This window comes from Ranitomeya imitator, chromosome 10, assembly GCF_032444005.1.
Source record: "Ranitomeya imitator isolate aRanImi1 chromosome 10, aRanImi1.pri, whole genome shotgun sequence".
Lineage (NCBI taxonomy): Eukaryota > Metazoa > Chordata > Amphibia > Anura > Dendrobatidae > Ranitomeya > Ranitomeya imitator.
In genome coordinates, this window is record NC_091291.1 from 120,223,221 (window position 1) to 120,236,842 (window position 13,622).

The 13,622-nt window shown below is 42.3% G+C and overlaps 1 pseudogene; it reads left to right on the forward strand.

Annotated features, from left to right (window-relative positions):
* Positions 1–6,923: 6,923 nt before the first annotated feature.
* Positions 6,924–7,406, forward strand: LOC138651085 (small ribosomal subunit protein eS25 pseudogene; annotated as a pseudogene).
* Positions 7,407–13,622: the final 6,216 nt, after the last annotated feature.

The following is a 13,622-nucleotide window of genomic DNA, read 5'->3' on the forward strand; positions in this document are numbered from 1 at the left end:
ACGGTCTTCTGCACGGTCTTCTGCACGGTCTTCTGCACGGTCTTCTGCACGGTCTTCTGCACGGTCTTCTGCATGGTCTTCTGCACGGTCTTCTGCATGGTCTTCTCCACGGTCTTCTGCACGGTCTTCTCCATGGTCTTCTGCATGGTCTTCTCCACGGTCTTCTGCACGGTCTTCTGCATGGTCTTCTGCACGGTCTTCTCCACGGTCTTCTGCATGGTCTTCTGCACGGTCTTCTGCACGGTCTTCTCCACGGTCTTCTGCACGGTCTTCTGCACGGTCTTCTCCACGGTCTTCTGCATGGTCTTCTGCATGGTCTTCTGCATGGTCTTCTCCACGGTCTTCTGCACGGTCTTCTCCACGGTCTTCTGCATGGTCTTCTGCACGGTCTCCTCCACGGTCTTCTCCACGGTCTTCTGATCATGTGCACCACAGCTCCATTCCCACCAGAGACTTCGGGTCCCCTTTTTTCAGCGATCGATCGTACTGTACATTTTTCATTAGAGATGAGCGAATTGAAAAATTTGAATTCGCCATTTTGCTTGATGCTATTTAGGGATGGGAAGGAGATAAAAAAAAGTTAAAAAAAAAACAATCATACTCCAAAAGCGATGATAATGTGTGCAAACTGTAAAGCGCTGCGGAATATGTTAGCGCTATATATAAAAATAAAGATTATTATTATTGTTACAATAAAGCTCTTTTTACTGAAGCAAATAAACGATCATTCCTGGTTATCAACTTATATAAACACGCTGCCTATAACCCGACGAATGAGCAAAACACTCATATGATAAAAATAATTGTGATTGGCAGCACATTGTCCAGTGTGAACAGGGGATGTGCTGCCGACAACATAATGTTGCATGTCCACAAAATGTATTAACAACAGTTTTTCCCCAAACAGTTTTTGCCATGTGAATGTATCAGCCGTGTACTGTGACATCACTGTGTGTATTATCCCTGTACTGTGACATCACTGTGTGTATTATCCCTATACTGTGACATCACTGTGTGTATTATCCCTGTACTGTGACATCACTGTGTGTATTATCCCTGTACTGTGACATCACTGTGTGTATTATCCCTGTACTGTGACATCACTGTGTGTATGTGTAGGTTAATGTGTTGAGGCGGTAGGCCAATCTGAACAAATGAGTTTTTAGGGCACGCTTAAAACTGTGGGGATTGGGGATTAATCGTATTAACCTAGGTAGTGCATTCCAAAGAATCGGCGCAGCACGTGTAAAGTCTTGGAGACGGGAGTGGGAGGTTCTGATTATTGAGGATGCTAACCTGAGGTCATTAGCGGAGCGGAGGGCACGGGTAGGGTGGTAGACTGATACCAGGGAGGAGATGTAGGGTGGTGCTGAGCCATGGAGTGCTTTGTGGATGAGGGTAGTAGTTTTGTACTGGATTCTGGAGTGGATGGGTAACCAGTGTAATGACTGGCACAAGGGAGAGGCATCGGTGTAACGGTTGGTGAGGAATATGATCCTTGCTGCAGCATTCAGCACAGATTGGAGCAGGGAGAGTTTGGTAAGAGGGAGGCCGATTAGTAGAGAGTTACAATAGTCCAGACGAGAATGAATAAGTGAAACAGTAAGAGTTTTTGCAGAGTCGAAAGTAAGAAAAAAAAATAGTCCTTCAAAGTCATTGTTCCAGTTGCCTCAAGCTTGTCAGGAGTTTGCGGTTACTTGATTTGGTCCAGCTACTGTGAAGTGTTTAGAATCTCAGCTTTTCATTACTTTCATGCTAGAAACAGATATATTTGCAATGTCCCTTCAGTATACATAGCTGTTGTCCTCACCAACATCTCAGCAAGTTACCAACTTCTTGAAACTGTTCACACATGGCCTCTGCAATCAAGGTGTCATTTCTTCAAGCAAATCTCCAGCTTGCCTGTATTTCATTGCATTCCTGTGGATAATGATTGCCTTGCTGGAAAAGACCAGAATGCATTTACTTTTCTGTATCATTGCTGTTATTAACTATTGCCCTGCTGGAAGATACCAAACTATCATACTACATTTACTTCTATGTTACACTGCTGCTACTAACCACTGCACTGCTAGAAGTTACCAGATTGCATTTATTTCTGTTACATTGCTGCTATTAACCATTGCACTTCTGGAAGAAACAAGACTGCGTGTACTACTCCGTTACTCCTGTGTTTCGAGAAGAGACTTTTAAGATGTACATGATTTCCTATCCTTATCTAATTGCTTTTCTTTGTTTCTTACTACTTCCTTTTTTTATAACAACTTGTTTGAGAATCCCAGTGCCTGTTGGGATGCTTAAACAAAGCATTATTAGGGGTCAGAAGCTGTGGTCACCATAGCTTCCTCCATGAAATGAAGTCTCATAAGTGTTCTTCTTTTAAGGGACTGGAATAGTCCATGCTCTGTCACTATGCGATGTGCACAATGACAGTGCACTCTCTCACCTGCTCAAATCTGCAGCAATGAGGTGGCAACAGAGCATACCGTCAGTGTATGTTGTCAGACTACATGGCATTCAAATACCAGCACAGCCCCTGCAGGTGACAGTGTGCTTGTTAGTGCTGATCTGAAATGGCAACAAAATGCACTATCATTGTGCACATCAAACAGTACGCATTGCACAGGGACTAGCCCAGCCCCTGAAATGAAGGTCGCTGATGACTTTTCAGGTAGGGCTGTTGACACTTCTTCTGAGTATCCCAGCATGCTCTGGGATGCTCAATTGAAGCATCTTCAAAAAGGAAATAGGAAAAAAGAAAACTAGTTAGTGTAGTGAGGGAAGGATAAGCAATTGTTATTTAAAGTATATTAGAAAATAGGGGTTGCATTTGCCCCGAGAACTGGTGCTATAGGACAGATGCTAGAAAAAACATGTAGCGGTGAGTAACCTATTATACATAACAGCTCCACAATAATTTATATCTCCCATATAATAATTATGGGATTTGTCAGAATTTAAAGAATTGCGCAAAGACTAGTGGTGGTTACAATCTGGATGATCTTTCTATTTTTGCTACAGTGGGGGAAATAAGTAATTAATCCCTTGCTGATTTTGTAAGTTTGCCCACTGACAAAGACATGAACAGTCTATAATTTTAAGGGTAGGTTCATTTCAACATTCAGAGATAGAATATCAAAAATAAACTCCAGAAAATCACATTGTGTAAATTATATAAATTTATTTGCATTTTGCAGTGAGAAATAAATATTTGATCTCCTACCAACCATTAAGATTTCTGGCTCCTACAGACCAGTTAGACGCTCCTAATCAACTCGTTACCTGCATTATAGACAGCTGTCTTGTATAGTTACATTTATAAAACACTCCTGTCCACAGACTGAATTAATCCGTCAGAGTCTAACCTCTACAACATGGGCAAGACCAAAGAGCTTTATAAGGATGTCAGGGACAAGACCATAGACCTGCACAAAGCTGGAATGGGCTACAAAACCATAAGACGCTGAGTGAGAAGGAGACAACTGCTGGTGCAATAGTAAGAAAATGGAAGAAATACAAAATGACTGTCAATCGACATCGATCTGGGGCACCGTGCAAAATCTCACCTCGTGGGGTATCTTTGATCATGAGGAAGGTGAGAGATCAGCCTAAAACTACATGGTGTGAACTTGTTAATGATCTCAATGCAGCTGGTACCCCAGTCACCCAGAAAACCAATGGTAACACATTACACCTTAAAGGTTTAAAATCCTGCAGTGCCCGCAAGGTCCACCTTCTCAAGAAGGCACATGTGCAGGCCCATCTGAAGTTTGCCAATGAACACCTGGATAATTCTGTGAGTGATTGGGAGAAGGTGCTGTGGTTAGCTGAGACAAAAATTGAGGTCTTTGGCATTAACTCAACTTGCCGTGTTTGGAGGAAGAGAAATGCTGCCTATGACCCAAAGAACACCATCTCCACTGTCAAGCATGGAGGTGGAAACATTAGTCTTTGCAAGTGTTTCTCTGCTGAGGGCACAGGACTACTTCACCGCATCAATGGGAGAATGGATGGAGCCATGTACCGCAAAATCCTGAATGACAACCTCATTCCCTCCCCCACAACATTAAAAATGGGTTGTGGCCGGGTCTTCCAGAAAGACAATGACCCAAAACATACAGCCAAGGCATCGAAGGAGTGGCTCAAAAAGAAGCACATTAAGGTCATGGAGTGGCCTAGCCAGTCTCCAGACCTTAATCCCATAGAAAACTTATGGAGGGAGTTGCAGCTCCAAGTTGCCAAGCGACAAACTCAAAATCTTAACGATTTAGAGATGATCTACAAAGAGGAGTGGACCAAAATCCCTCCTGATATGTGCGCAAACCCCATCATCAACTACAAAAACCGTCTGACTGCTGGGCTTGCCAACAAGGGTTTTGCCACCAAGTATTAAGTCTCGTTTGCCAGAGGGATCAAATACTTATTTCTCACTGCAAAATGCAAAAACATTTATATAATTTATACAATGGGATTTTATGGATTTTATGTTTGATATTCTATCTCTCAATGTTAAAATTAACCTACCCTTAAAATTCTAGACTGTTCATGTCTTTATGTCTTTGTCACTGGGCGAACTTACAAAATCAGCAAGGGATCAAATACTTATTTCCCCCACTGTATATCTGATGTAATAGTTGAAATGTACAAATCTAAAACATTATTTCACCTTTACACATAGAAGAATATGGTCATAACATAAACGTAAAAAAAAAACCACCAATGACTAGCTAATTTTAATAATCGGTTTGTGTAAACATGTCCTGATACTTTACCAGAATGTAACATGGAGAATCTTATACACAAGGTTTGAGACAAGACAGATCTGCCGAATGCTATCTACAGCTCCCCTCTTATGACAATAAACACTCCAGGGTCACGTTACAGGCTTCAAACTATTATACCATGTAATATATACACAAAGAGCCATTATACATCATTATAAAACAAACTGGACCACGGCGATATGGTTTCAGTTGTATACATGTATACATTGCGTTCCTGTTGCTGTACATTAGAGCCTGGAGCTGTGGGCAATAATCCATGCACTGAAAGGGTGAAAAAAAAAATCATCTTCTCGTGTCATGAGAAATTGTTCCTTTTATTGTTCCAATTTGACGTCTCCGCTGCCTTAGCTATGATTGATTTTTCTGACTTACAATAAAAATGCCTCTCCCTGAGTTTTAAGAAGAAGGTAATTTCACAATTAGTAGGTAAAACACACCTTAACAAAAAAAAACATAATAATGTCAGAAGGCAACCACGTACAGGAGTGAGATTTAACCCCGAGGCATTGAATTTCATTGTACTTAGGTTACATGTAACTCATAGAGTCCTTATTCGCATTTTTAAAGGTGGTCTAAAAGGATGAAAGCATAGAAAATAAATGGGTAGTAGGAATAAGGGGCGTAACGATCACAGTCGTAGAGAGAGCGACCGGGACAGTGCTGGAGGGGGACCCACCAACCAAAATATCACCTTGATGTGCATACTTGTATACCCATTCAGGTAAAATCGATTGCAGCTCAAAGACCATCCGGCTCCATGCATTGCAATACACGCCACCGGTCAATCATGGGCCGGTCGCTGACGTCACTTTGCCAGTATGAAAAAAAAGGTTGCACTCTATCGTGCTAAAGCATGTCAATGTGAAATGTATGAAATATGAATAGGAATACGGCTTCTAAATATTAGGAAAAAAATTAGACGCTTTGCGCATAATTTTGCCAAATCATGCCTGCCCATCAACCAACGTCAAGGTGGTCTCAAAAAACTGGTTGGTCCCAACGTATATGAATACCTCTCTTAGACTGATGTTTGTGATGATTCTATATAGTATAGGAGTTTCACTTTTTGTATTGAAAAACTGAAATAAATTAACTTTTTGATGATATTATAATTTTGTGAGAAGCACCTGTATATCTCATCCAAGCAAAATCACAAGAGGATGGAAGCAAATAGGCGCATATTTTTAAGCTATAGTTTTAGATGTTGCGATTTTCTTTTTTATAAAGAATAATTTTTTCAAATATACAACCACTAATTCAATTATTGAAAGAGCTAACACCTTTTACAAACAAAATATTGTAAGACCGCGTATGTATTTTTACTGAAAAATCGCACTTTGTGAGAGCCAAATTTGGTTAGTAGGTAATTTTCTTAGAAGGCCCTTGTCATCACGTGATAAGATCTATTGGACATCCAGCCTTCTCACTAAGAAGAACAGAAAGCTGCTCTATGCACAAAGGACTATATTGTTTCCTTTTCTACTCTTGGATTTGGAAAACTGTAGCCTACCCCCAAGACAATGCTACACACCACCCCCTCAAAAAAACAAAACAAAACCCTTTCACATCTTAAGGGATTGTCCAACCAGCAACATTTATCACCTTGATGTCGGGGCTAGTTTCAGACTATGACTTCCTGTTGTTTCAGGAAATAACACATATACATTATCCACATTGGTCAAACCACTGACCATAAATTTGTACTGATTTGTCTAACAAGCATGTGCAAAGGTCATTGGGGGAGGAGGTGAGCTGTGCCATCGCTTAATGTGATTGGCGGATCCTGTGTTATCATCTGTGTATCATTGTAATACTACCTCTGATGACAATGAAACTGCTGTAAACTCTTCCTGAATCGACAGGGAGTAAAGAAAATAGCGGCCAGTGTGAAGACGAAAAGATTACTAATTTTGGTTTTTTTTAATCAATATCATGGTGTGGAAACAAAAATGACCTAGGGGTCATTTACTGATGATAGATCCCTCTAAGGATGACAAGTGATTCTTCATAGTTGCTTCAGACTCTGCTCTCCCTTGATGAGGGGCAAGCACCCGAAATCACTCTCTGTGGATGACATTCTGGCTTGGCATTTATCCCTGGCTATGTTGCAAGGCTTGGTAAAGAATCAGACATTCTTTTTTTCTGTCCGACATCTTTGATCGAGCAGCAGCATGCCACCTAAAGACGACAAGAAGGAAAAGGATGCGGGCAAGTCCGCCAAGAAGGACAAGGACCCCGTCAACAAGTCTGGGGGCAAAGCCAAGAAGAAGAAGTGGTCCAAGGGGAAAGTCAGGGACAAGCTGAACAATCTGGTGCTGTTTGACAAGGCCACATATGACAAACTGTGCAAAGAAGTCCCCAACTACAAGCTCATCACCCCAGCCGTGGTGTCCGAGAGGCTGAAGATCCGAGGCTCGCTGGCCAGGGCCGCCCTCCAGGAGCTGCTCAACAAAGGTTTGATCAAGCTGGTGTCCAAACACAGAGCACAGGTTATCTACACTAGGAACACCAAGGGAGGAGACGCCCCTGCAGGAACCGAGGAGTCCTAAACAGGACCTGGATTGGGAGCAACCGTGTTTTTCTATGTAAATGATCTAATAAAAAAAAATGGTGACTTAAGAATCAGACATTGACTTACAGCGTTGCTCGTAGGTGGTGATTTTGAGCTGGTTAATTTTCATAATGCGAGTGTGTTAATGTTGGCACCCTTTGGGCAGTTTTGTCATTGTTTTTCATCATCCTCATTATATTAAGGCTTCTCCTGATTATGTTATTGAATGATATTATAGAACTTCTTTGATTAATGAGTGTAAACTTAGTTTTTCCTTGACTTGAAATTAGGTATGCAGAGTATTTTTGTTTCGGAAATGTGTCTAAGTGAGGTCATACAAAAAAAGGTAAAACAGCGGATTTGTTATTTATGACTGGAGAAAGTCTGAGTAATGTTTGAAGAGCAACCCCCTTTATATGGCCGATGTACTGTTCTGTCAGACCACACAATTTACAATAGCTAGTTTTAGTTCATTTTATTTGGCTGCCTGGTATTGGGCAGCTGATCCTATTCATAGGTCAAAGACTCTACTCTTTTATAAAATTTAAGGGGTTTGTCAACTACTTGGACAACCACTTCTCGTTCCTCATGTTTAGCCCTGTTAAAATGAAAGCATCTATACTGCCCTCCAGTGCCAGCGCCATCCCAGCAGTGTTGGCACTCGTGTTCCTGGGACTCACGTGAGGTTATGTCATGTGAGTCCTGCATCCAATCAGCATTGGCAAAACTGTCCCCGCCTTCGGACAAATCAAAATCAAAAGGAAGTTAGAGGGCAGCCGTGGCCCTTACTTCCTGTTGATTTTCAACACATGACATAGTGATGCTGGTGGTGAGTGGACATAGGGCTCATGTGATGTACCAACCTCACACGAGCCCCCGGAACGCAAGTTCTGGCATCGGAGGTGAGTATAGATGTTTTTATTTTAATGGGTTCAAACATTAGGAATGAGAAGGGGTAGGCCTAGTGTCCTCAAGGTCCTATGGTTGTACCTAAATTGAGAAAGTATGAAGGGTCATTTTGGTTTGTTTCAATGTACCTATCAGAACCAAAGTATCTGCATGCCCAAAAGTTTGGGTTTAGACAGCGCAAATAGGTCATCAATTTATTGTCGATATTGTGGATGCAAGACCTAGACACCCAGTGGTTTTAAAGACTGGACTTGGATCACTACAAACCCATAGGGTGATCTAGACTTTAGCTGTTGGTGGTGCAGGTCCTGTGGTTAGTCAATAATGTGCCTAATTGAGAATAACCTTTTTAAGAGGATCATTCACCAGCTTAAGCATGTAAAGCTGGCCACATAATGAAGTAGTGGCTCTACAATTGAGTAAAAGATATTTTTCAGTTGTTAAATTATCATCTCTGTTCCGAAGACATTATCTTGTAAAGTTGACGTTATAATTTATGATAAGCCCAACAAAGCATTCATAATGATATGTCTCTAGGGGTGAATACTTTTTCCCATGACATTGACCAATCATAAGCAGAAGTAATCACACAGGAGAAAAAATAATTTGCCTTACTCTCTTCTCTGATCTCTGCAGCTAATGTGCATTATAGATCAGAGCTGAATGTGATTACAAACACTTCCAAATCTGCTCTCATGACAGGCAGTGTGCAGAGAAGGAGAATATAACAAAGGTGAGAAAGATTAGAAACACTTCCAGATCTCCTCTCATGGCAGTCAGTGTGTGAGTTGGAGAATATAGCAAAGGTGAGTGAGATTCGACACACTTCCAAATCTCCTCTTACAGCAATCATTGTTGGGGGAAGATCAATACAGCAAAATTGAGTGTCATTACAAACACTTCCAGATCTCCTCTCTTGGCAGTCAGTGTGGATGAGGGTTAATATAGCAAAGTTCATTGTCATTGCAAACTCTTCCAAATAAACTACTAAGGGTATGTGTCCACGTTCAGGATTGCATCAGGATTTGGTCAGGATTTTCCATCAGTTTTTGTAAGCCAAAACCAGGAGTGGAACAATTAGCGGAAAAGTATAATAGAAACATATGCACCACTTCTGTATTTATCACCCACTCCTGGTTTTGGCTTACAAAAACTGATGGAAAATCCTGACCAAATCCTGATGCAATCCTGAACGTGGACACATACCCTTATAGCTGTCATTGTTGGGGGAAGAGCAATACAGCAAAGCTGAGTGTCATTGCAAACACTTCCAGATCTCCTCTCATGGCAGTCAGTGTGGGGGAGAGAGAATATAGCAGAATTGAGTGTAATTACAAACAAGTGTGCAATTGTAGCTCTCTTCTGTTAGCTCTGTCAGCTCTAACCCTGTCCAAAAAGTAATACTGTTGTGAGAGGCGATTTGGAAGTGTTTGTAGTCATCCTCAGCTCTGCTGTATTTTCCCTTTTCCCACACTAACTGCTTTATTTCAGCACAGTACCTTCAGAAAGCAGGGCTGAGAGCAGGGCAATTTATTTTTTTCCCTCCCTGCTTATGATTGGTCAATGTCATGGAAGGGACACAGTAGATGCCCCCGGAGAAGAATCTCTGCTGAAACCTACTTGGATTTATCATCAATTATGTTTTAACCTTTACAAGCTAATATCTCCATAATGGAGAGGAGAAATTAAAAAATAATAACAGTTTTATTCAATACTGCAACCACTATTCCATGATGTGGCCAGTTTAACATACCAAAACTGGTGAAAGGTTCTCTTCAAATAGGGGGTCTGATGAGAGACAGTCCTTTTTACAGAAAAACTAGAGCTGTGATCTGCAGATGATGTCGGGTCCTAATCCAGACACCACAAGGAAAACAGTTGATTCTGCAACTGGAAGCTACAGCCAGCTCAACATTACATGGAGGCCATTGAGATAAATGGTCTTTTGTGTGATACATCGACAACTTGAGTCTTTCAAAACAGTTGATGCTCCTACAGACCTCTACATGAAGTCCGTATCCTTTCATTAGACCACCCCAAGAGACACTCCGAAACCGAACACTGCTGACCAGAAGGAGAAGATTTGACTCTACACTAAAACCTAATTTCTCCTCTTAGAGAAGTAAATATAATTCATATTGTAATAGATGGATCTTAATTTCCAAAATTAGTAATTAGTTAAATTACCAATCATTTTGATCAATGAGAAGGACTTGGGGATCCTAGTTAATGATAAACTTACCTGGAGCAGCCAGTGCCAGGCAGCAGCTGCCAAGGCGAACAGGGTCATGGGGTGCATTAAGAGAGGTCTGGATACACATGATGAGAGCATTATACTGCCTCTGTACAAATCCCTAGTTAGACCGCACATGGAGTACTGTGTCCAGTTTTGGGCACTGGTGCTCAGGAAGGATATAATGGAACTAGAGAGAGTACAAAGGAGGGCAACAAAATTAATAAAGGGGATGGGAGAACTACAATACCCAGATAGATTAGCGAAATTAAGATTATTTAGTCTAGAAAAAAAACGACTGAGGGGCGATCTAATAACCATGTATAAGTATATAAGGGGACAATACAAATATCTCGCTGAGGATCTGTTTATACCAAGGAAGGTGACGGGCACAAGGGGGCATTCTTTGCGTCTGGAGGAGAGAAGGTTTTTCCACCAACATAGAAGAGGATTCTTTACTGTTAGGGCGGTGAGAATCTGGAATTGCTTGCCTGAGGAGGTGGTAATGGTGAACTCAGTCGAGGGGTTCAAGAGAGGCCTGGATGTCTTCCTGGAGCAGAACAATATTGTATCATACAATTATTAGGTTCTGTAGAAGGACGTAGATCTGGGGATTTATGATGGAATATAGGCTGAACTGGATGGACAAATGTATTTTTTCGGCCTCACTAACTATGTTACTATGTTACTAATAATAATGATACTATTGATTATTTCTTCAGTTGGGAGAGACATGTGAGATTCAGGAGCAGGAGTTCATGTCTCACCATCCAGGTGTATTGTAATAGAGTTCTACTGACATCCAGTGGAGCAGTGACTGTGCTGGAAGGGAATTCCAGACACATGAGGTTAATCAACACCTGCAAATCTCAAAGTCGTATCTTGTACCATAAAGGTGATTGTTTACTAGTAAAAATGATTATATTTGTTCTTTTTTAATATGTACACTTTTTAATATATGTGTATCTATACTTTATATGTTCAGGGGTGTAACATCAAACTTTTGGATACAATGCAAAATCTATATCAGGGGCCCCAACTACCATGTTACCAGTTATAATACTTGAAAAAACTTTAAAGGGAATCTATCAGTAGCATTTGCTCTAGGCTAGAGGAGGTAGTGCAAGATAGGGCAATATAAAACTTTTCCATGGATACTTATTTCACTGTTATTTGGTAACAGGTTGTGCAGAAATTCATATTTAATTCATATACAAGTTAGGCTTGCAAGTGTACTGGAGGACTTATCAGTGCATTTGTGGGTGTATCAGCGCACTGGTGGACATATCAATGCCAGTGGATTGGTGGATGTATCAGCACATTTGCAGTCTTTGGACCTTCTTCACTTCTCCCCCCACCAACACGGTCTTGACTGCTTCATTGACAGTGGACAAAAGATGTGCCGTCTTGCAGCAGAGCCTCTGTGTCACGCCGTTAACGGCGATAAAGGGGCAGGACAGCGTACTGGGACCCGCACCTGTCCCTGCCACTATAATGGGGCCCTGGCTTTCCCTTATCTCAGGGGTACCTATGATGGTTAGGAGGCCTGAGCCGCCAGCGTATCCCTGTCTCCTGTGCAGACCCTATTAGTGGCCCCCTCTCCCCCCAAGGGAGATGGACTGCTCCAGTGTATAAATACAACAATAAACAGGGTATACAGACAAGGTAACTAAAAAGTCTCAAACTCACCAAATGCTCACACAACCACAGAGGTAACATAGAGAAGGGAAGAAAAGAAAAAAAACTAGGAAGGAAAACAGGTTTAACATGCAACCAAAACAGCAGACACCAATCTCTGTAAATAAACCTCCAAGCTCCTAATACCACGCTCCTTCAACCTCCAAGCCAGGCAGCTGAACTGATCACTGACAATAGCTGTAGTCAAGGCTGGGTCTATATAGAGGAGGAGATTACAAAATCCACTTCAGCTGAGAGACCCAGCTCTCAGCAACTCAGCAACAAGGTTAACTCCTACACTGCTGGCACAAAGCAGCCAGGTCAGAATAAGGAGAAGAGCTTCACTGTGTGTGAACAAGGCCCAGAGCGCTGCGGTTCTCTGGAACCTCTCTGTCGCGGTAGCCCCGTGACACTCTGTCTCCACTGGCAATGCGGGAGGACAACACCAGCAGGAAGAAGCAAAGAGGAGGAGAAGACTGCAAGTGCACTTACAAGCCTAATTTTCATATGAATAAAATGCAAATGTCTGCGCAAGGGGTCATCACTAGTGTTGAGCATTCCGATACCGCAAGTATCGGGTATCGGCCGATACTTGCGGTATCGGAATTCCGATACCGAGATCCGATACTTTTGTGGTATCGGGTATCGGTATCGGATACATAGAGATGTGTAAAATAAAGAATTAAAATAAAAAATATTGATATATTTACCTCTCCGGCGGCCCCTGGACTCAGCGCGGGTAACCGGCAGGCTTCGTTGTTCAAAATCAGCGCTTTTAGGACCTGAGAATCACGTCCCGGCTTCTGATTGGTCGCGGGCCGCCCATGTGACCGCCACGCGACCAATCACAAGCCGCGACGTCACCGCAAGCTATTAACGCGCTTATTTTTAAAAATGAGCGCGTTAATGACTTTCAAAGACGTACCGGCTTGTGATTGGTCGCGGCCACGCGACCAATCACAAGCCGCTACGTCTTTGAAAGTCATTAACGCGCTCATTTTTAAAAATGAGCGCGTTAATAGCTTTCGGTGACGTCGCGGCTTGTGATTGGTCGCGTGGCCGCGACCAATCACAAGCCGGTACGTCTTTGAAAGTCATTAACGCGCTCATTTTTAAAAATGAGCGCGTTAATAGCTTGCGGTGACGTCGCGGCTTGTGATTGGTCGCGTGGCCGCGACCAATCACAAGCCGGTACGTCTTTGAAAGTCATTAACGCGCTCATTTTTAAAAATGAGCGCGTTAATAGCTTGCGGTGACGTCGCGGCTTGTGATTGGTCGCGTGGCCGCGACCAATCACAAGCCGGTACGTCTTTGAAAGTCATTAACGCGCTCATTTTTAAAAATGAGCGCGTTAATAGCTTGCGGTGACGTCGCGGCTTGTGATTGGTCGCGTGGCCGCGACCAATCACAAGCCGGTACGTCTTTGAAAGTCATTAACGCGCTCATTTTAAAAAATGAGCGCGTTAAT